General features: G+C 36.2%; 1 protein-coding gene across 7 annotated transcripts in view; it reads left to right on the top strand.

Annotated features, from left to right (window-relative positions):
* Window positions 1-5,040: 5,040 nt before the first annotated feature.
* The window catches only part of ADAM29 (ADAM metallopeptidase domain 29), a 67,741-nt gene continuing 47,759 nt past the window's right edge, over window positions 5,041-25,022 (top strand). For 5 of the 7 annotated variants that reach the window (XM_063638445.1, XM_063638451.1, XM_063638450.1 and 2 more), the window contains exon 1: window positions 5,041-5,124. The gene's annotated coding sequence lies outside the window, so the exon portion shown is untranslated. Of the gene's footprint in view, window positions 5,125-17,906; window positions 17,998-20,228; window positions 20,318-25,022 lie in introns of those variants that run through there. The other 2 variants (XM_063638444.1, XM_063638447.1) reach the window with 2 other exon arrangements.

Consider the following 25,022-nt stretch of genomic DNA (forward strand, 5'->3'; position numbering starts at 1 on the left):
TATAAGCAAATCTTCAGTAATAACTATAATGATTTTTCAATGTCTGTCCTATATTAAAATTTTCAACTTTCATGTATATCAAATTCTGAAGATTTAAATAAATAGAAATGAGCATTAAATATAAAAGTGTATGTAATTCTCTCTATTTGGGATCACAGACACACAGACACTTAAAATGTTACTTCTAATAGCATTAGCTTCCTGATCTATATGAATTTAGGACTATTTTTAGACTTACAGTAAACTTAAAATTATCCTACATGAAAGTGATTGGCATAGGATAAATACTTAAACATGTAAGTTGCCTTCCCCTTAGAAAATAGAGAGAGATATATATTCACCCTCACACAGACAAACACACATCAGCAAAGAAAACCAATGTCTCCATATAGATGTTTTTGCTTCCCAGACCCAAAACATCTGGAGGTGAAATGATTGACATTGAAATGTAACAATTCCTTTGAGGGAGAAAAAGCTTTGGGAATGGTGTTTTTTCACACTAAAAGAGATATTATATACATTTTCTGTAATCAGGGTTGCAAAATGAAGAATATGATTATATTAGGTTCCTATTTCTGCTGTAACAAGTTAGCACACAGCAGTTTAAAACAACACAACTGTTTACTTTCCTACAGTTCTGGAGTTAAGTCTGAAGTAAGTGTTACAAGGCTAAAATCAAGATCTCAGCAGGAGTGATTGCTTCTGGAGGCTCCAGAGGATGGCACCTGTCCTCACCTTGTCCAGCTTCTAGAGGCAGATTGTGGCCCCTTGCTATATCTTCAAGCCAGCTAGGTAGCATTTTTTTTCTCTTTAACCAACTGCTTTGTCTTATAAATACCTTGTGATTATATTGGAGCCATCTGGGAAGCCAAGATGAGCTCCCAATTCCAAGACCCTTAAGATAATCACATCAGCAAATCCCTATTGCCATATAGAGTAGCATATTCACCGGTTTTAGAGATTGGAATGTGGACATATTTGGGGACACATTATTTAGTCTTTCACAGTTATAACAAAGCTTTTTTTTTTTTTTTTTTTTTTTTTTTATGAAGTCTTGCTCTGTTGCCCAGGCTGGAGTGCAGTGGCGTGATCTCGGCTCACGGCAACCTCTGCCTCCCGGGTTCAAACAATTCTCCTGCCTCAGCCTCCTAAGTAGCTGGGATTACAGGCACATGCCACCATGCCCAGCTAATTTTTGTATTTTTAGTAGAGACAGGGTTTCACCCTGTTGGTCAGGCTGGTCTTGAACTCCCGACCTCGAGATCTCCCCCACCCCCCAGGCCACCCAGAGTGCTGGGATTACAGGCATGAGCCACCGTGCCCAGCCAATAACAGAGCTTTTTTTTTCTTCACTATATAATTTGAAGCAAAATGCCCCAGTAATACATGAAGAAACTGCAAGCATTCAGTGTTCTTTCAGTGTCCTTTAAGAAAGATGAATAGTCTTTTCCCTACATATACTGACTTCACAACAAAATTATTCATTTTTTGAGATGCAAATTACTTCAATGTTTCATATTGATCTAAATTAGCTCCCTCCTTGTTTCTAATTTTTGATTAGCAGCTGGTAGCAATGAAAGCAGAGTAGAGCAGGGGTCTGTAAGGGTGTGTGTGTGTGTGTGTGTGCGTGTGTGTGTGTGTAAAAGCAAACGCTGTGACTTACAGCAATGATAGAAGATACCCTTGTGGAATTCAAGAATCTGTGCATCTTCATTAATGCTTTCTGTGTCAGCCTAAACGTGTTCGCCACCAATTTTAAAGCAGCCTGTTTTAGGATGTCATCTGTTGGCTTCATAGGGAAGTTTTGGCCAAACTCCCCACTTTAATGATTTTTCGCTTCCCAGGTCATCTTACTAATATTGTGATACATCACAAAAATTATAGCATTTCTGGATATAATTCAATATAATAGGATCACTATAATGCTACAAAGCCCAGGCATTTTCATTTCTCATGCTTTCCCCTTGGAATCATGTTAAGAGGCTAGATTATAGGCTTTTGAAATTGCAATTTTGCCATTTGGGAGGTAAAAATAATGGGATGAACTATAGCATGAGATAACATATTAAAAATGTCATTACCATACTGTTTCAACTAATCTCTCTTCTGAATAAAAGAGCATACATCTCTTTCTGATTCTTTGTAGGTCCCTAAATGTGGAGGTCAAATATCCAGTTTAAAGAAAGTGAAAAACAGCATTATATATATTATAAATAATAATATTATAAATAAAAAATAGCATTATATATTTTCCTAGTCTATATAAAATAACAGACTAATTTTTTCTTCACTGCCATCAAATATATTTTATAGACAATCTTTTAATAAACCTCAAATATCAAATAAAATGTTTTCACATCATAATTTAAATCATAAAATTGTATTAATAGATGTGTTTATAAGTGCTTCTGACTTCTGATCATTATTCTTCATCAGGCATTTAGGCATTCAATTTATGAGGTTTCCTTTAATCTCAGATAAAACTAACTCCGTTTTTCTTGTCTCTGTCTTTATTGTTGATTTGTCACATTTGAGCTCATCACTGAAGCTCCTTGTTTTCTGTATCCTCTCTGAGGGTTCATTGTTGCTTTTTTCCCCTCCTACAATTTACCCCACAGAATACCTGCTGATATTCATTCATTTTTTTTTCAGTTTTTGTAACCACTTATTTAGCAACTGAAATTGCTTGTTTACTGTTCTTTCAATATCAACCTCATTTATCTGATTATTCCTCTGAAACTTGAAGAGGTTGTGAGGGTCTGGTGTGACATGTTACAAGGAGCTTGATCTGGGTGTATGTAGCTCTTCATGCTGTTCCTCAGAATAAGCAGCATAGAGGCTCAAACTAGCTTCAATTCCCAATGAGGAATTATGGGTCAGTCACGGACTGGAGTCCTGGGCCAGGCTAACCAGTCCAAGTAAAAAGGGCCAAGAACCAAATTTAAAAAGATTCTGAGTTGTGAAAGCCAGTGTGCAGGAAAGTGCAGCACAAATAACCAGAATGCTCAAAAATTCCTTAGATTAAAAGTGTAAAGCTGCAGACATTTGGGAACCACCATTAAGCCCTCTATGATGCGGGAAATTCATTAATAAAAATAATTTATTAATACAAAAGAAGTGAAGAAATGAGAGGATGTGGAACATAAAACAGTTTAGACAAATAGAAAATTATAGTAAAATGACAGATACAAAGAGATCAGTAATCCATCAAATGTTAGTGGAACTAATAGTAGAACTAACACATTAAAGGTAAATGTGGTGATGCTGGTTTAAAAATATTTTTAGTTATGAAACCACTTTAATTAAAATGAAAGCTAAAATGCTAGAAAGGTTATATAAATTTCACCATTATATAAATGGTTTCACCATTTAACATGCCTCTGCAGCTTTACACTTTTAATGCGTATTAAGTGAGTTTCAGGGTAGGTTCAGGAAGGAAGGAGGTCCATAGGAGTGCAGTCTCCTGAGTATGTGCTACACAGTACAACCCTAGACCCAGGGCCATTTTTTTCAAAGCACTACTTCATCATTTAATGCTATTGCATTGTTCAGAAATCTTACTTGGAGAATTAAATTTAATGCTAGTCTTGCACTTGAAAATCTTTACAACATGGCTACAAACCATTTCCCAAAATGATGTCACTATGCTCACCAGTGTAAACCTTTGTGACAGCAAACTCTTCAATCACCTTTTTTTCAAAGCAGTCCTTACACTTTCTTACTTGTTTTAAACTAATCCTCTACCACATTTTCTTCTCTCAGTCCTCTTCTGCCAATTTATCTCTGATTCATTCATCCTGACGGTTCAAATCTCACCTTTATAAAGCATTTCTGGATATAATTCAATATAATAGGATCACTGTATATCGAATATATCCATTCCTTGGTGATGTCTGTTTCTTAGGAAACAGGCGTTCCTTAATCATTCATTTTTTCAATAGAAAATATTTATTGAATGCCCACAGTGTCCCAGGTAACTCCATCAATTACTGGGGGTCCACTGGTGCTTTGATAGAAAATAAAGTCATATATCCTAATAGATTAAAGGAAGATATCTTTCTTAAGTCGTGGAATTTATATAACTTTTCTAACATTTTAGCTTCTGTTTTAATTAAAGTGGTTTCACAACTAGAAATATTTTTAAACCAGCATCATCACATTTATGTTTAATTTTACTATTAGCTCCTCTAACATTTGATGAATTACTGCTCTATTTGCAACTGTCATTTTACTATGTATTTTCTATTTGTCTGAACTGTTTGATGCTCCACATCCTCTCATTTCTTCTCTTCTTTTGTATTAATAAATTATTTTTATTAATGTATTTCTCCCATTGTAGATGGCTTACTGTGGGCTCCCAAAAAGATACGTCTGCCTGCTAATCCCTGAAAACTGTGAATAGTTCCTTATCTGGAAAAGGTTTTTTGCAGATCTAATTAAGTTATGGAACTTGAGATGAGGAGATTATCCTAATAATCACGTAGGTCCTGAATGTCATCTCAAGTGTCCTTATAAAAGAGAGACACATGGAGATTAGACATGCATGTACAAAGGAGAAAGTAATGTGAAGACAGAGCAGAAGAGATGTGGCCACAAGACAAGGAGTGTTGACAGCTGCCAGCAGATGAACAAGACAAGGAACAGGTTCTTCCTCAGAGTTTCCAGAGAGGATATGGCCCTTTCAACTCCTGGATTTCAGACTTCTGGCCTTTAGGACTGTGAAAGAATAAATCTTTGCTGTTTTAAGACATCAAATTTGCCATAATTTGTTATAGCAGCCATAAAAACTTATATACCCATAAATTGACTTTTAATTGTATATTCTTTCATTTCATAGTTATTCTAGAAATTGCAACACCAAGTTTAAACTCTTTAACTTACTAAAATCTAATATTTCTGTAGCTTTGTGATTTTCTTGGAAATGCTCTGACCTAGAAATATTTTTCTACTGTGTTCTATTTTTATGTTATTTTGTCAGGCTTTTTGAATTCTACATGGTTTTGACTCCACAAACTACTATTAATATTATTTTTGTTTTAGTGAAAAAGCTCTTCAAAAAAAGCAGATCATTTATTTGATGTTATCTTCTTTCTGGAATCTTTGTACCTGATTCAGAAGCATTTTGTAAGTATAGTTGATATTTTTATCTCCTACAAATGAATTTATTTTACAGTGTTTTATTAACCCATAAAGAATCTGAGGTCAAGGAAAAATAGCTTGGTTATATTGTAGTCTACTAAGATTCGGTTATATTGTAGTCTACTAATATTCAGTTATATTCATAACTGAAAAATAGATTGAAATTACATAATCTCCTGATTTTAATTTTTAAGAAGCAAAACAAAACAATTCAACAGCTACATAAACCAATATAATTTTTAGGAGTCTACTGTGTTCCACAATCTATGCTTGGTACTGGTTGGCAAACATTATAGGAATAACTAGCTAAGTGAGCAACAGTTCTTTCTTAAGGTAGATATTAATAAAAGTGGTCCAATTCTAACTCACCAAGTGTCATACCTGTGATTCATTATATTTGTAGTAAGAATTCATTCAATGTTAGAATCAAAAGCCTTAGTAGCTTTTTGTATTATCAGAATGTTTTTATTCCTTTATCATTTAGTGGTCTACATAGTTTTAGTTATAGTTTAGTAGCTATGGGATTTCTTAAAACCCTAACTAAAGATCAAAGTCTAGCTCTAGCAACCCACTATTAAATTATCTACAATCATCACACATATATAAACTAATTTACTTGTTATGTTTTTATGCTCTCATTTGAAAATATGGCCAACTCTCTTATTGTTTAAAGGTATATTTTTTATGTGGTTGAATTTCTTCTATATACAATTAACACATTATATGCTGGTAATTATGTAGAATAGAGTAAAAAACTGGACCTAGAAGGAATTCTTTATTGAATCACATTTTAATCCAAAACTCAGCTCTGCCTCTGCCCCTCAGTTTGATTTTGACTTACATATTAGAATGCTGTAAGACTCAGTTTCTTCACAGGTCAAAATGAAGACAGCAGATAACATAAGATTGTTGCAGGGATGGAAGATGATGGATATATAAAGTGACTCATATAGTACGTGGTTGCAGTAAAGCATTTAAAGATAATATTTGTGTTTCAATAATTTAAGGAAAGTGCTATCACACACACACACACACAAACATTCCTTCTGTTTCTCTTAGGCTTATTTCGCCTACAAATTCCAAGTATTACATATGAATTTTCTTATTGTTATATAATAATTGTACGTATTTATGGGGCACACGTGGTATTTTGATACACATACATTGCGTAATAATCAAACTAGCGCAATTCAGATATCCATCATCTCAAACATTTATCCTTTACTTGTGTTGAAAATATGCCAAATCTTTTCTAGCTATTTAAAAATATATAATAAATTATTAAGAACTATATTCATATTACTGTGCTATTGAACACTAGAAATTATTCCTTCTATCTAAGTGTATTTTTGTGTCCATTAACCAATCTCTCTCTATTCCCCTTCCCCCATAGTTCTAAGCCTGTGGTAACCATCATTCTATTCTCTATCTCCATGAGTCAATGTTTTTCTAAGCCTTCATATATGTGTGAATGATATATGTGTTTATGTTCCTAGCTTATTTTACTTAACATATTGTCATCTAGGCACATATATGTTGCCAAAATGAAAAGATTTCATTATTTTTTATGGCTGAATAATGTTTTATTGTGTGTATATATACCACACTTTTTTTTATCTGTTCATTGACCCAAACCCATAGGCCTGAGAACCAGGAGGAGCCAATGGTATAAGATCCAATTGGAGTTGAAAGAGCTTAAAAACCACAAAGGCTAATAGTGTAGGTTCCTGTCCAAGTGCAAAGGCTTGAGAACCAAGAGCACCAGGAGTCCGAAGGCAGGAGAAGAAGATGATTTGAACAATTTGTCCCTGTGGATCAAATTCCTCAATCGTGGTGCATCAAATTACTCAATTGTGATCAACCCTGTGGGTCAAATTCAAAACTTTTTAGTGTTTTTAATTTGTTATATGTGGCTCCTGAATGTCCTTTTTGTCACTAACCTTTATGGTAGATGGTATGATATCAGTGCAAAGACAGCTATTTAGGAAATGTACTCTCTGAAATTGACAATTGTGGGTCTCTCTTTGAATCTTTTTCACAAAATTCAATGTCTCCCTGAAAATGTGGCTTCATCATCTATTCTTAGGGTGAATGAAAGTCACACACAAAATGGCTATTGCTATTACTGGAATTTCAGCCCATACTATAGTTGACATCTACAATTTCTATAGCAAAGTATGCAAGTATTATTTTGAACTACATCTGATACAAATTGTTGGTCCAGGTCCTTACTTACAAATTGACAAGTATTGTTTTAGCCACAGACACAACTATTATCATGGTCATGTTCTGGAGAGGGAAATATGGGGTTTTGGTATCATAAATACTACCCATCAACTAGCTGTTGGTTATTTGACCATTCTGCCCAACTTTGCTGCTTATTTTGTGATGCATAGTTCAACCTGGCTCTCCCATTTAATCTGATTTATGAGTTTCCCGTAGTAACATTCAGTCTCTCATTTGTTTCTAACATGATCAGTCTATACATAATGATCCCAGCTTCCATTTCATTTCACCTCTTGGTGTGTATACCCCAAATATCAAGTCCTACTGGAACAAATATAAAAGCAATTGCATGACCATCAGAGTTCATCATAATATGATAGACTCATATTTGATCGAATTTATGTTGTGTGATTGATTTGAAAATAATGCTTTCCATTTCCTTTTACTGTATATATCAGAACAATTTCCTGTTAACTAATATGATGTGTAGACTCTTGGTTTTAACATGTTTTAGTACAAATATCCAGGGATAAATTATTCAATTGAATGCATCAGAGAGATAAATTGTTCAACTGATCAAGAGAAGATAGATGTTTTAGCTCAAGTGAAGAGAGTGAATTCACTCTTTCTCCACCTTGTTGTACTACTCTTCAGGCCCTCAATGGACTGCATGATGACCATCCACATTAGTAAAGATGGCATTCTCTCTCAATTTGCTGATGCAATTGGTAATCTCTTCTGGAAACAGGCTCACAAACATGCCCAGAAATAATATTTTACGAGCTATCTGGCATCCCTTATCCTAGTCAAGTTGACACAAAAAATAAAACATCATGGTAAAAATTGACTGTTTCAAATTTGTTTCTTAGCATTGCTCTAACTGTATCCCACAAATTTTGATATTTTGTATTTAATTTTATTTTAATATATATAAAGACTTCTTTATCCATGAGATATTAAATATTGTGTTGTTTAATTTCCATGTTTATAAAGATTTTTCTGACATCTCTCTAATATTGGTTTCTAATTGATTCCATTATGGTAAGAGAACTTATCTCAAATATTTTAATTCTTTTAAATTGATTGAGGTTTTATGAACCAAGGTATGCTTACTTTGGGTAATGTACTGTGGGCACTGGAGAAGAATGAACATTCAGCTGTTGCTATGTGGAGTGTTATATAAATGTTAATTCATTGGTAATGTTAGTTGATAGTGGTAGTGTTCTTTTTTTTTTTTTTGAGACGTAGTTTAGCTGTCACTGAGGCTAGAGTACAGTGGCACCGTGTCAGCTCACAGCAACCTCCATCTGGGTTCAAGCAATTCTGCCTCAGCCTCCCGAGTAGCTGGGATTATAGGCGCCCAGCACCACACCCAGCTAGCTTTTATATTTTTAGTTGAGACGGGGTTTCACCATGTTGGCCAGGCTGATCTTGAACTCCTGACCTCAGGTGATCCACCCACCTTGGCCTCCCAAAGTGTTGGGATTACAGGCATGAGCCACCGCGCCTGCATGCAGTTCTTAACTATAAGTAGGTTTGTCTAGTCCTCCTTTAACCTCTGTTAGTTTTTGCTTCTTGTATTTTTAAGCCTTGTCTTTTTCTATTTTTCTTAGTCTGTTTGAACTGCTGTAACAAAATGTCACAGACTGTGTGACTAAAAAACATTTGTATTTTCTCACAATTCTAGAGGCTGGTAAGTCCAAGATCAAGGTGCTAGCCCATTTGGTTTGTGATGAGGGCTCTCTTACTGGCTTGTAGATAGCAACCTTCTCACTATTTCTTCATGTGGAAGAGAGAGAGAGAGCTCTCTGGTTTCTCCTCTTGTGAGCACCCTCATCCTATCAAATCAGAGCCCTACACTTACGATTTCATTTAACTTTGTTTACTTACTTATTCCAAATACCACCACATTGAGGATGGGTCTTTAACACCACCGTTTCTGGCAACATAATTTGGTCAATAACAGTATTGATACACTTAAGATTTCTACATGTATTTGGTGAATTGATCATTTTATCATCTCGTGATGTCTCTTTTTCCTAGTAATTTTCTTATGTCTGAAATCTGATTTATCTGATGTTATATATTTATTCATTCCTTTTTAGTTAATATTTGCACTTGCATGATGAATCATTTTTCATCCCTTATTTTCTGCCTACATTTGTCAGTATGTTTGTAAGTGAGTTTTTAAAATAAAGTATATAGTTGGGTCAAAACAGTTTTTATCTGTTCTGCCAATTTCTGCTTTTGCTATATTTAAGTTCAAGTTAATATATTGACCAGTTAAATAAGTATTTATCAAGTAGTTATTAATAACTAGGGATTCAGTCTTTCATTTTATTATTTGTTTTCTTTTTGTTCTTTCTTTTGTCTTGCCTCAATGTTGATGGCTGCTGACAGAATAGGGTGGTAGTTACAGAAGGTTGGGGTGGCTGTAGCAATTTGTTAAAAAACAAGACAACAATAAACTTTGCCACATTGATTTACTCTTGATTTCATGAAAGATTTCTCTGTAGTGCATGATGCTGTTTGATAACATTTTACCCACAATAGAACTTATTTCCAAACTGGAGTCAATCATCTCAAATCCTGCTGCTGCTTTACCAATTAAGTTTATGCAATATTCTAAATGATTGCTTGTCATTTCAATAATGTTCACAGCATCTTCACAGGGAGTAGATTTCATCTCAGGAAATCACTTTCTTTGTTCATCCAGAAGAAGAAATTTCTTCTCCGTTCAAGGTTTATTATGAGATTTCAGCAATTCAGTCACATCTTCAGGCTCCACTTCCTTTTTTTTTTTTAATTTCTTTCAAATATCTCTTTTCTTTTTTTTATTTTCTTTTTTTTATTTTTTATTATTATACTTTAGGTTTTAGGGTACATGTGCACAATGTGCAGGTTTGTTACATATGTATCCATGTGCCATGTTGTTTTGCTGCACCCATTAACTCGTCATTTAGCATTAGGTATATCTCCTAATGCTGTCCCTCCCCCCTCCCCCCACCCCACAACAGTCCCCGGAGTGTGATGTTCCCCTTCCTGTGTCCATGAGTTCTCATTGTTCAGTTCCCACCTATGAGTAAGAACATGCGGTGTTTGGTTTTTTGTCCTTGCGATAGTTTACTGAGAATGATGTTTTCCAGTTTCATCCATGTCCCTACAAAGGACATGAACTCATCATTTTTTATGGCTGCATAGTATTCCATGGTGTATATGTGCCACATTTTCTTAATCCAGTCTATCGTTGTTGGACATTTGGGTTGGTTCCAACTCTTTGCTATTGCGAATAGTGCCGCAATAAACATACGTGTGCATGTGTCTTTATAGCAACATGATTTATAGTCCTTTGGGTATATACCCAGTAATGGGATGGCTGGGTCAAATGGTATTTCTAGTTCTAGATCCCTGAGGAATTGCCACACTGACTTCCACAATGGTTGAACTAGTTTACAGTCCCACCAACAGTGTAAAAGTGTTCCTATTTCTCCACATCCTCTCTAGCACCTGTTGTTTCCTGACTTTTTAATGATGGCCATTCTAACTGGTGTGAGATGGTATCTCACTGTGGTTTTGATTTGCATTTCTCTGATGGCCAGTGATGATGAGCATTTCTTCATGTGTTTTTTGGCTGCATAAATGTCTTCTTTTGAGAAGTGTCTGTTCATGTCCTTTGCCCACTTTTTGATGGGGTTGTTTTTTTCTTGTAAATTTGTTTGAGTTCATTGTAGATTCTGGATATTAGCCCTTTGTCAGATGAGTAGGTTGCAAAAATGTTCTCCCATTCTGTAGGTTGTCTGTTCACTCTGATGGTAGTTTCTTTTGCTGTGCAGAAGCTCTTTAGTTTAATTATATCCCATTTGTCAATTTTGGCTTTTGTTGCCATTGCTTTTGGTATTTTAGACATGAAGTCCTTGCCCACGCCTATGTCCTGAATGGTATTGCCTAGGTTTTCTTGTAGGATTTTAGTGGTTTTAGGTCTAACATTTAAGTCTTTAATCCATCTTGGATTAATTTTTGTATAAGGTGCAAGGAATGGATCCAGGTTCAGCTTTCTACATATGGCTAGCCAGTTTTCCCAGCACCATTTATTAAACAGGGAATCCTTTCCCCATTTCTTGTTTTTGTCAGGTTTGTCAAAGATCAGATAGTTGTAGATATGTGGCATTATTTCTGAGGGCTCTGTTCTGTTCCATTGATCTATGTCTCTATTGTTCTTGTTGTCTTGCTATTTCCACCACATCTATAGTTACTTCTTCCACTGAAGTCTTAAACTCTTCAACGTCACCCATGAAGGTTGGAATCAACTTCTAAACTCTGGTTAGCATTGATATTTTGACAAATATTCTTAATGACATCTAAAAGCTTAATCTTTTCCAGAAGATTTTCAAATGACTTTGAAAGAAATACATTTCATTAGGCTACAGCCATCCATTGTGATCAGAGGAATCACAGATTACAATGGATGGCTGTAGCCTAATGAAATGTATTTCTTACATAACAGGAACTGAAAGTCAAAATTCCTCATTGATCCATGGGCTGCAGAGTGGATATTGTGTTAACAGGCTAAAAAACAAAATTAATCTTGTACATGTCCATCACAGCTCTTGGGGGACTAAGTGCATTGTCAATGAACACTAATGTTTTGATGGAATTTTTTTTCTGAGCAGTAGGTTTCAACAGTGGGCTTGCAATATTAAGTAAAACATGCTATAAATAAAAGTACTGTCATCCATGCTGTTTTGTTCCTTTGATAGAGCACAGACAGAGTAGATTTATTATTTATAAGGGTCCTACGATTTTCAGAATAGTAAATGAGCACTGGATTTAACTTAAGATAACCAGGTATGTTAGCTCCTATCAAGTAACTCATCCTATCCTTGAAAGGTTTAAGCCAGGAATTGCCATCTCTTCTCTTGTTTTGAAGTTTTAGATGGCATCCTTTTCTAATACAAGGCATTTTGTCTACATTAAAAATCTGTTGTTTACTGTAGCCACCTTCATCAGTGATCTTGGCTAAATATTCTGGGTAACTTGCTGTAGATTCTACATCAGTACTTGATGCTTCACCTTGTCTTTTCATGTTATGGAAATGGCTTCTTTCCTTGAATCTCACGAATAAACCTTTGCTAGCTTCAAACTGTTATTCTCCATCTTCCTCACCTCTCTTAGCCTTCATAGAATTGAAAAGAGTTAGCGTCTTCTTCTGGATTTGGCTTTGGCTTAAGGGAATGTTGTGGCTGTTTTGATCTATCCAGATGATAAAAATATTCTCCATGTCAGCAATAATGCTGCTGGTTTTCTTATTATTTATTGTTCTTTGGAGCAGCACTTTAATTTTCTTTAAGAACTTTTCCTTTGAATTCACAATTTGGCTATGTGTTTGGTGCAAAAGGCCTAGCTTTTGGTTGATCTTGGCTTTCATCATGCCTTTCTTATTTAGCTTAATCATTTCTAGCTTTTGATTTAAAGTGAGAGACATGTAGGTCTTCCTTTTACCCTCACACTCAGAGACCATTATAGGGTTAGTAATTGGCCTCATTTCAATATTGTGTCTCAGGGAATAGGGAAGCTTGAAGACAGGAAGAGAGACAGGGGAATGGCTGGTTGGTGGAGTAGTTAGAACACACATTTACCAATTAAGTTTACCATCTAATATGGGCTCAGTTTGTAGTGCCCCAAAACAATTACAACAGTAACATGAAAGATCACTGATCACAGGTTGCCATAACAGATATAATAATAATGAAAAGGTTTGAAATATTGCAAGAATTACAAAAATGTGACACAGAGATGTGAACTGAGCACATACTCCTGGAAAAATGATGCTGATGGACTTGCTCAATAGATGGTTATCACAAATCTTCTATTTGTAAAAAATGAAATATTGGCAAAGTTTAAGAAAGCAAAGCCTAATAAAATGAGGTATTCCTGTAAAATCAACCCAGCCTAAGGAAAATAATCAGTGGATTTCTAGATTGGTCAATAGAGATTGCCACAAATAAAATGTAAAGAGATAAAAGAGTGGGAAAAAAGAGAGCAGAGTAACAAAAAGCTATGAGGCAATATCATCTGGTCTAACACATGTGTAATTAGAATATCAAAGGGAGAAGAAATAATGAGAAGAAGAAATATTTTTAAAAATGTGCCTAAGAATTTTCTGAAATTAGTGACAGACACCAATCCACAGATCCAAAGAGCTGAGAGAACAACAAGCAGGACAAATTCCAAAAAGACACATCTACATATATCATATTCAAACTGTTGAAAGCCAAGAAAGTGAGCAACCAAAGAAACACACACACACACACACACACACACACACGAGAGAGAGAGAGAGAGAGAGAATCTTAAGGTAGCTGGTATGGGGGTTAGATAATTTATAATAGCACTGAAAATGAAATGCTTTGGTGTAATTAAATATAACAGAATGTGTGGAGAATCTGTATGCTGAAAAGGAAATAAACCTGATGGAAAAAATCAAAGACAATCTAAACAAATGGAAAGCTACACAGGGTTAAGTATTTGAAACACTTAATATCTGAGATGTTAATTCTTACCAAACTGATTTTTATCCCAACAAAAATCCCAACTAACTTCTGTAAATATTGACAAGCAGATTGAAAATGTATACGGAAAGGCAAGGGAACCAGATTAACCAAACAATTTTTATAAAGAAAAAATGTGGGAGGGGGATCTGACATTGCTACATTATAATACTATTATAAAGCTACAGCATTCAAGACTATAATATTAATGGAAGGACCAAGTCATAAATCAATGGAGCAGAATAAATATCTTAGAAATAGACCCACAAAATGTAGCCAACTAATTTTTCACAAAAATAGAAATAGAAAAGGCATAGTCTTTTTAGCAAATGGTACTGAAGCAATTGAACATCCATATGCAAAATAAATAAATGACACCTTGGCAGACACTTCATGCCTAATATAAAAATTAACTCAAAATGGATTATAGACCCACATAGAAACATAAACTATAAAAGTTCTAGGAGAAGGAGGATTGCATGACCTTAGCAATGAATTCTTAGATATAGTGCAAAAGCATGAGCCATATGTTTTATAAATACAGTTTTTCTATTTATGTTTGATAAATAGAGTTTATCAAAATTAAAACATTTTGCTCTTCAAAATGTATTCTGATGAAAATGAAAATACAAACAACAGACTGGTAGAAAATATTTGCAAATTACATTAGAGATAAAGAACTTGTATCCAGAAATGTAGAGAACATTTAACAATCACAAGAAAACAAACTACCTAATTAAGATGGGAAAGGTCTCAAACATTTAGAGAAAGAAAATAAACAGATGACAATCAAAACAATATTTAGTTACCTCTACACACATATCAGAATGGCAAAAACAAAACAAAACAAACATACAAAAATTGATAATAGCAAATGCTTATGAGGGTGCGGGAAACAGAAACTCTCCTTCATTGCTGTTGGGACTGCAAAATGGTATGTACTGCCACTTTGGAAACTGACAGTTTCTTACGAAGTTAAATATATATTCACCATGTGAACCAACAATACCATGTTTGGGTTTTTTTTGTTTTTTGTTTTTTTTGAGACGGAGTCTCACACTGTTGACCAGGCTGGAGTGCAGTGGCACCATCTCGGCTCACTGCAAGCTCTGCCTCCCAGGTTCACGCTATTCTCCTGCCTCAGCCTCCAGAGTAGCTGGGACTACAGGTGCCCGCCACCACGCCTGGCTAATTTTTTGTATTTTTAGTAGAGATGGGGTTTCACCGTGTTAGCCAGGATGGTCTCGATTTCCTGACCTCGTGATCCACCCGCCTCAGCCTCCCAAAGTGCTGGGATTACAGGTGTGAGCCACCGTGCCTGGCCCCATGTTTAGTTTTTAACCTAGGTAAATTAGTAAAAGTCTGTGTGCACAAAACCTGAAACCTGTATGCAAATTTTTCTAAAAGCTTTCTAATCACCACAAAGCAAAAATAACCAGGATTCCCTTTAACATATGAGTAGATTAACATGCTGCAATGTACCTATACAAAGAAACATTACTCAGCACTAAAAAGAAACTGTTGATTCACACAACAATATGAAGAAATCTTGATTTCATTTTGCCAAATGAAAGCAGCAGCCAAAGGGCTGTATACTGTATAATTTCATTTATATGACATTTTGCTAAATGAGAAAAAAAATCAGTTGTTGATCAGGACATTTAGTTTTGATCACTGGAGGGCACACAATGGAAATTTAGAGTGAGGCAACTGTTTTATATGGTTCTGCAGTGATGTACAAACGACACTATGCATTTTTCAAAATTTCAGAAACAATACAAAATAGTGAATTAAGTGTACTCGTATTAAAATAAAAACTAAGCTTTTGGAAATCCAAGGATGAAATGAAGACTGTGCCAAATAAATCTAAGTACAGGATTTAATCTCACTGAAGTGTGTGAGAGAAACAAGAAAGAGCTCACAATAACGTTGGGAACAATGTTTTGACTAGACCATAAAATTAAAGGCAGAAAGAACTTTTTATATAAGCACTTCATTTTAGCTGGTAATTTTGATCTCACAGGGTAAATTTAGCCATTCTGGAACTACAACTCCTAAAGTTGTACAAGTAAGTAAACAAAATGTAGATAGTTCACTACATGGAATGGAATGGGAACCAAATTCTTTATATAGAAAAAGGAAATTACAAATGAGCAAGTGGGAGAGGCTAGAATGACCCCTGTGGCGATGAGTTAGAATTGGAAATAAAAGATTGAGTTCTTGCTTCTTTTAATATGCGTAAATATAAGTAAATACAGAAATACATATAAACATGTGTGCATAAATACATGTACCTTTCTCTCTCTTTCCAGAAAAAGTAAACAAGCAATGATAGTTCTATAACAATGAGCACCACCGTTGCTTATATCATGGATTCTAAATATGGTTCTGCAATCACATTTAGAGAAATGACTGATTTCTTTGGTCATATTTGGAGAAAAGATTGATCCTAGGGCTGGGGCAGGAAAAATACAAATGATTCTGGAGCATCCTATGGTGCTAGAAAGCAAGCAAGGGCTGATAAATAAATAAACATACAGATAAATACATAGGGCATGTCAAGGTGATCCAAGAGTTAACCTGAAACCTCAAAAATCTCCCAAGGCAACCCTAGAACAACTTGAGTAACAAAATAAACAATGTTATTATTGAATTACACCCATTAGATAAAATAAACACGTGCCCATACTGATATAAATAATCAAATAAATTAATTGATGAAGAAAGGGAAAAGCTTCTTTACAAATGGTGAATGTAGAAGACTGGCAGAAATAACAAGTTGTTTATTGGTTGGTCTGAAAATATCTCCCCAAAATATTTATTAATTACTACGGTAGTTTAAACATATGCCTGTAAATTCTTTGATACTTCTCTCTCCATGGTGGAGCTTGAGGGCGGGTTAGACTTATTAAGAAGCTTCTAATGAATAGAGCAGGAAAAGAGACAAAGGGCAGCTTTCCAGTGGAGAAATCTATCAGTCGCTAACTTAACCATGGTGTCAAAGCAAGCCATCTCCAATAACAAATCATGTTAATATCAAGTTTCCTTGACATATTAGAAAGAGGCTTTAAATGATATTCTTCACAAAATCCATACCTCAGTTGCATTGTGAGAACCACAGAAACCAATATCAAGGGTCATTCTACAAAACACCTTCCAAAGTATATTGGTAGTGAACAACAAGGGAAAACTGACAAACTGTCACAAACTGGAGGAAACTAAGGAGATAAGATGACTTAGTAATGTGATAACCTGGACTGGATCCAGGAAATGAAAAAAATATTAGTGGAAAATACAGGTAAATCCTAATGAAGTCTGTAACTTAGTTAATAGTATTATACCAATGGTAATTTTTTACTTTTAATAAATGTATCATGGTTATTCAAGATGTTAACATTAGGGGAAGCTAGATGAAGCATATATGAAAACTCTACAAGCTTTGCAACTCTTCTTTAAGGATTTAATCATTAAAAAATTAAAAATAAATGAAAAAACAGCTGCAACAATGGTCTATATGTTGAGAATTTCAATAACATGCTGTTTACTTTGGGATTCAAATAAAAACACTACGTTGTTAAACCCTAGAGTACTCTTGAAAAAGACAGTTTTATACACTTTAAACTGAAAGAGTATAGGAAAAATAATTTCACTCTTACAGCTAGGAAACAAAAGGGAACAAATACAAATGGGGTAATTATTGAAGTTTCTGCAAGGGGGAATAAATCGCTCAATGTCCCTTCATTGCATAAAAGCAAAGTTCTCTAACTGTTAAAGAAAAAGAAAACTCAACATTTTGATTGATAGGCCCTGTGACATCTGTCATACATCGTGATATTGTTACCTAACTTCTCCCTGGGACTGAATAACTATCAGGTGCCGGGTACCTCTAATAACTCTCAAACACTTTGCATGCCCCAGCGCATAACTATCGCCTTCAGACTCTTAATTGAGAAACATTCTTTCCTCCTTTGTGACATCACATCCACTAACCAAATGGGGTGGTGTGACTATCTCCTGTAAAATAAAATCTCTTCTGATGGCCTGTTCCTGCACATTTCCTGAGGACGCACTCGATCACAAGCAGGTTATAGCTATTTAAACCTTGCCTTACCTGTACTCTACACAAATTGAAGGGTCAAAAAAGTAGTCATACTTCTGGGCATAGATTAAACTGATTTTGCAATACTATTTAGGCTGAACCTATCAGTTTCAGACTAAACTCTCCAAATATCTGCCCAAACTTGCCCCATACCCTCTAAAACCAAGGCCTAACAAAGCACTAAAATCAATAGATGAACACCTAATTGAGAAATGAATCCTGAAACTTTGTACTATTCCTTGTAGTACTTCTCTAAATTTAAAAAAAAGAAAAAGAAAAAAAAACAAAGGGCAGTGATATAAGTTTGTTCAGAATCGCAGGAGTATAAATTGAATAATGATCTCCCACTTCTCTGTAGTAACAAATTCAAATATTATTTTATCTTTGGCACATAACGAAATTGCATATTTTACAGCTGTAAATATGTTTTCTGTTCCTTTAGCATCTGTTTAATTCAGAGTCATCTATTTGCTTTCTCCTGAGAAATTTGATAACGTACACTGGTAATTATGACTTCGGGCTTATTGAGACATTGTCTTAATTTTTAAAAGTCTTTAACCAGGGCCTCAAGGAATTTACATTTCCCTATATTCTACCATACTTTGTGGTATTCTAAAGTTTAGCTGAGCTCTAGGACTGACTCCATCCATCTAATTACTTGTTTTATCTCTAATAGTCTATAAACTTTCTGATGGGAACTAAATTTTTTTCTCAAAGTAAAGTGTATCATCTGAAGCATAATATATCCCAAGGAGGTAAATTTCTCTTTTCTGAAAGATCATAACCATTCAGAATTTTTCTAGTTAGTAACCAGGAGATTTTAGAGATGATTCTTTGGGTCTCACTCACGATAGTCAACAATGGGTTTCCAAATGTATTCATTTTCTATGGCTAGATATTAAATTAGCACAGAGTTAGGTGCATAAAGCAGCACACATTTATCACACCACAGTTTCTGTGGATGAGGAGTTTGGATAAGGCTTAACTAGGTCCTTTGTTCAGGGTCTCACAAGCCGAAATCAAGGTATTAGCCACGTTGCAGTTCTCTTCTGGAGCTCAAAGTTCTCTTCCAAGCTCATTAATGTTGTTGGTAGAATTTAGTTACTTGTGGTTGTAGCATTGAGGTCCTCTCCTTTTAGAGGCTCCCCGTCTTTACTGGCAGCTTTCAATACAGCTGTTTCTCTTTAAGGCTAGCTAGGGATTCTTTTGCTTTTATGGCTTTCACCTGATTAAGTCAGTGCCCATCCAGAATAATGTCCCTCTTGAGTAAAAGTCAACTAATTAGAGATAGTTACAGCGGCAAAACCCTTTCACCTTTGCTGTGTTACATAATCCATTCACTCAAGTGACATTTATCATATTCAAAGATCCTACTCATATTCAAGGGAGAGGATTATACAAGAACATGCACATCTGGGCATTTTAGGAGTCATTTTCTTATTCTGTCTGCCACACTGACTTTCAGAAATTGACACAATACTGTATCACTTGACCAAATCTTTGTTAACCAAATCTCTTATCTGAGAATTTATGCATATATAGGCATTTAATGCTTTAAAAATTAGCCCTTTAACAACCTCTCATTATGAGCCTTCGTCATTGTGAATCATGTTACCTATTCATACATACAAGATCTGAACAAGTCAAATATCTCTTCCATCTCAACAAACCAGTATCATGCAACTATTTTTCTACTAACCCAATGTCAAAATCCTACTTTCCTAAGCTGAAAGCAGAAGTTGAAACTTGATGGAGGCTTCTACTAACAGTTTTATTTTCTACCTTAAACTTAATGGTTCCCTATTTTGCCAGTCTTTGCTGCCCATTAAAAATATGCAATATTTCCTAACAAAGTAGGCTTACTTTCTAAAATTGTATTACTTTCTTCTTTCCACGTTTCTGTTCATCACTGTAATACTTTAAATACTATTATTCTTCTTCCATTAGAAGAGGGAAGCTCATGGCCCCCTAACCACTGCTTCCTAAATATCTAGTAGATTTATTAAAACACCCTAATAAATTGATTAAAGCATGCCCAAAAATCCAGATTTAATCTTGATTTGTTTGTAGGTCATATCCTAAGAATTAAACCAGAAAATATCAGGCAGAATACACTGGAACAAATTTTAACTCACCATTTTGACCCCTTTCCAGAGATGAAAATATTCTTAGATAACAGAATTGTTTCCATTCCCATAGCTTGCTGGATGAATAAAGGGAAGAATGTTTATATACACTAATAGTAGAAATGTTTTAGGATAGTTCATGATTTCGAAAAGCTTCAGAGAAAATAAAGACGCCTAATGTAAGTATCTTTGCAGTAAGATAATGTAATTATCTTACATTATCCATAATTTAGAATGGTTAGCAGATTAAAGGTATTTTAATAACTCTAATGGTTCCTAAGAAGTTGACTATTATCAAGGTGGATATCAGTTCAAAAAGGGACATCATCAAAGCAAAAGAAAATGTCGATTGATCATTACACCAACGGGCAGTTCTCACCAAGATCTCTAACTCACAACACGCAGAGACCACATCTTTGAAGAAGTTCAAAGAGAATATTATACTATGCCAGTCTTCGGTTCCAGAGTAAGAAAAATAGAATAATAAGCACAATGGAATTGTCACCAGAAAGTATAAACAAGATGAGTACAAACAAAATTTATAAACAAGATATAAACAAACACGTTTTTAAAAACCTGTATTTATGGAAACACCCAATCAACTCAAATGTTACATACAATTTTTCAACAAAAGAAATAAAAGCTATAATATGAAAATCACCTCTGGCCCACTTAGAGCGGGTTCTGGTGGCCCCAAGTGAAATCTTTTTAAAAAGGTATGTGACATTACCCACACATGTAGGACAAACTGGCCTCTGTACTCAACCAACATTAGCGAGAAAATGAATTTCATTTCCTGTTGCTGGACTACTCTTGATGCATGGTGCCAAAGAATTGTAATATTATCTGACAAACTCATAAGGGCATTTTGGCCAAAACCAGATCATTGAATGATCCCCAACAACCAATTTCCAGATGGACGCACAAAAGCCTACTGCCTATTATCCAAAAAGTGAACAAGGATATGTTACCATGTTAAACTGATATCCACCTTAAGGATAGTGGCTAACAATGTCAACTCGCATATATTTTGACCCATCAGCTTCCCGTCTCAGTAAAGACTAATATGCTTTCTTTGTATGTTTTACATAAATTGAATCATTTTTAAAAGCTTTACTAAATATGTAATATATGGAAGGTGTATTATTAACTGCTACAGGAAATACCTGTGGGAATAAGTTGCGTGTGTGTGCACATGTGTACACATATACATGTGTGGTTAAATTTTAAAATTTCTTCCAAGCTATAGGAAAATTTTCAAATGATTTTTGTTTTTGTATGTAGTTCAAAATGTGGAATGATAAGATAAAGAAATGATACTTTAGGAAGCCAGACTTATCAGGTATTATAACAATTAATTTAATGTTCAAACTCAATTGAAATCACTCTATTGAGTCTCCAACTACTAAATTAGTTAATGATTCTTTTTAATCTTTGGGATCTTGGTTTGATGGAAGTGAATATAAGTATCAAAATTCCTTAAATATTTCCAATATGAAGACAAATTTAAATCATATGTAAAATTCTGTTAAAGGTCTGTCACCAGGAATATTAATAAGCATAATGTAACTGTCTCTATAAAGTCTTAATAACAAGTTGTAAACAAAATATAATTTTTAAAAACTGTTGGTGACAATAGCTTATCAACTTGAATGTTACATACACTCTTTCAACAAGAGAAAATAAAGCTGAACGAACTGAAATCAATGAATTTTCTTGGACCCATTAGAGAACTGAAGTCATAGAGCAAATCATCATCCTGAAATCTGGAGACAGGCAAATACAGAGGGTCATAACTGGAGTCTGCTTATTTGGAGCAGAAGTTTCTGAAGCCATAAATTGGTAGTAACATTTATAAGGTAATTCTTCTGAACTGCTGAAACTTTTTGATGAGGCTGAGTTTCAATCAGCACAAGCATAAGAAACTCAGAAGTGCCATTTATGGAGACTTCCATACTTTTGTGGGATTTTACTTCTAGGAACCCCACCAAGTTATCATTGTGAAGAGGTAAGAGAGAGACCCTCATGGCTGTGACAGGGGTAGAGAAAGTTACCATTTGAAATATTTGAAACCATTTTTATTTTATTTTTATAAAATAAATATTTTTATCTTAAAAAATATTTATTCTGTTAGTTATTTTATCCCCCCACTATCACATTCTTGTGATAATCACGTCTTTTAAATCTGTAAGCAATGTTATCTCTTAATATAATCTTTGAAATATAATATTTGAAATCTCACAAAAATTTATATTTTATCATTCGCCCTGAATAGCAAAGCCAAAAGAATAACCCACTATTTCCTATAGTCAAATGTGTTACAGATCAACCCAAAAGAAAAAAGAAACAAAACCAAAACCAAAAAAACACATATACTTAGTTAGGAGCTAAAGTTACTCAAGCTCTCCAAATAAAACATACAAATTATTAGCATTAATTAATTATTATTATTATTTTTTTGAGATGGAGTCTCTCTCTGTTGCCTAGGCTGGAGTGCAGTGGCACGATCTTGGCTCACTGCAACCTCCGCCTCCCGAGTTCAAGTGATTCTCCTGGCTCAGCCTCCCCTTGTAACTGGGATTACAGGTCTGCGCCACCACACCTGGCTAATTTCTGTATTTTTAGTACAGACGGGATTTCACCATGTTGGCCAGGCTGATCTCGAACTCCTGACCTCCTGATCCACCCACCCCAGACTCCCAAAGTGCTGGGATTACAGTCATGAGCCACTGTGCTCGGCTTAATTTAATACAATTATAACTTAAATGGCCACTTTGTCACTGACAATGATTGCTTGAGCACAGGGTGAGTACCCCATAAGCTGTTAGGAGCTGTTTCTTCAGATCAATGTCTCCTCTCTGCACTGCCAGCTCCTAGTTGCGCATCACCCCCTATATACTGTGCATGAGATATACAGATATATATATATACATCTTTAAAAAATATTTTCCACCACACATACTTCCTTTCATTAATCAGATAACAGGGAAGAACAACAACAAAATCTGAACAAGCCAATCACTCTCTCTTTGAGATATGATTTTTTTCCTTGTGCACGAAGTATTCAGCAACAACATAAGAAAGGGAAAAGAAGAACCATTTCTCGTGTATACTCCCTAAACACACAAACCTAGTCCACTGGGTCGGATATAACTGTATTTATATGCCTACCTCCAGGGATGGTCATTTTGAGAGGTGACAGTGTCCAGGGATGGTCATTTTGAGAGGTGATAGCGTGCTGGCAGTGTTTACAGCCCTCACTCGCTCTCGGTGCCTCCTCTGCCTGGGCTCCCACTTTGGCGGCACTTGGGGAGCCCCTCAGCCCGCCACTGCACTGTGGGGCCCCTTTCTGGGCTGGCCAAGGCGGGAGCCGGCTCCCTCAGCTTGCGGGAGGTGTGGAGGGAGCGGCGCAAGCAGGAGCCGGGGCTGCGTGCGGCGCTTGCGGGCCTGCTGGAGTTCCGCCCGGGTGGGCGTGGTCTCGGCGGGCCCTGCACTCCGAGCACCCGGCCGGCCCTGCCGGCCCCGGGCAATAAGGGACTTAGCACCCGGGCCCGTGGCTGCGGAGGGTGTACTGGGGTCCCCAGCAGTTCCAGCCCACTGGCGCTAAGCTGGATTTCTCGCCGGGCCTTGGCTGCCTTCCTGCGGGGCAGGGCTCGGGACCTGCAGCCCGCCATGCCTGAGCCTCCCACCCCCTCCATGGGCTCCTGTGCCGCCGGAGCCTCCCCGACGAGCGCCGCCCCCTGCTCCACGGCGCTCAGTCCCATCGACCACCCAGGAGCTGAGGAGTGCGAGCGCAAGCACGGCAAGGGACTGGCAGGCAGCTCCACCTGCAGCCCCGGTGCAGGATCCACTGGGTGAAGCCAGCTGGGCTCCTGAGTCTGGTGGAGATGTGGGGAACCTTTATGTCTAGCTCACGGATTGTAAACACGCCAGTTAGCACCCTGTGTCTAGCTCGAGTGCACCAATCGACACACTCTGTATCTAGCTGCTCTGGTGGAGATGTGGGGAACCTTTATGTCTAGCTCACGGATTGTAAACACACCAATCGGCACTCTGTATCTAGCTCAAGGTGTGTGAACACACCAATCAGCGTCCTGTCAAAACAGACCACTCGGCTCTACCAATCAGCAGGACGTGGGTGGGGCTAGATAAGAGAATAAAAGCAGGCTGCCCGAGCCACCAGCGGCAACCTGCTCGGGTCCCCTTCCACACTGTGGGAGCTTTGTTCTTTCGCTCTTTGCAATAAATCTTGCTACTGCTCACTCTTTGGGTCCACACTGCTTTCAAGAGCTGTAACACTCACCACGAGGGTCCGTGGCTTCATTCTTGAAGAACCCACCAATTATGGACACAATTTGATGTTTCACTACTACTGGTTTCTGTGTCTAAGTTCTCACACTCTGCTTGACAAGTGCTTCTTCAAGGAGATAACGGGCTAGAACTGCAGCTCTGCAAGAAGTCATTCTTTCCAAGGCCACTTCTTCTCAGTTTCTCTGTCTTCATGAGTTCTTTGAGCTCAATCTTCTGTGAGAAAAAGGCAATTTTCTTCATTTTCAGGATAGAAGACACTGTTAAGAGAATGAACAGAGTAGTCACAGACTGAGGGAAATACACAAAATACAAAATAAATGACTTTCTTGTAAATCATACTTAACACTCAACAATAATAGTACAGACAACTCAATTAAAAATGAGCAAAAGATCTGACAGACATGTCATCAAAGAACATGTACAGATGGCAAATAAGCATAGGAAAATTTTATCAAGACATTTGTCGTTAGGAAATTGCAAATTAAGACAAGATGCTACACACTTGTTAAAGAGGTTAAAATTTAAAAAATTGGACAATACCAATATGTGGTAAGGATGCAGTGCAACAGGAAC

This window comes from Symphalangus syndactylus, chromosome 4, assembly GCF_028878055.3.
Source record: "Symphalangus syndactylus isolate Jambi chromosome 4, NHGRI_mSymSyn1-v2.1_pri, whole genome shotgun sequence".
NCBI classification, from domain to species: Eukaryota; Metazoa; Chordata; class Mammalia; order Primates; family Hylobatidae; genus Symphalangus; species Symphalangus syndactylus.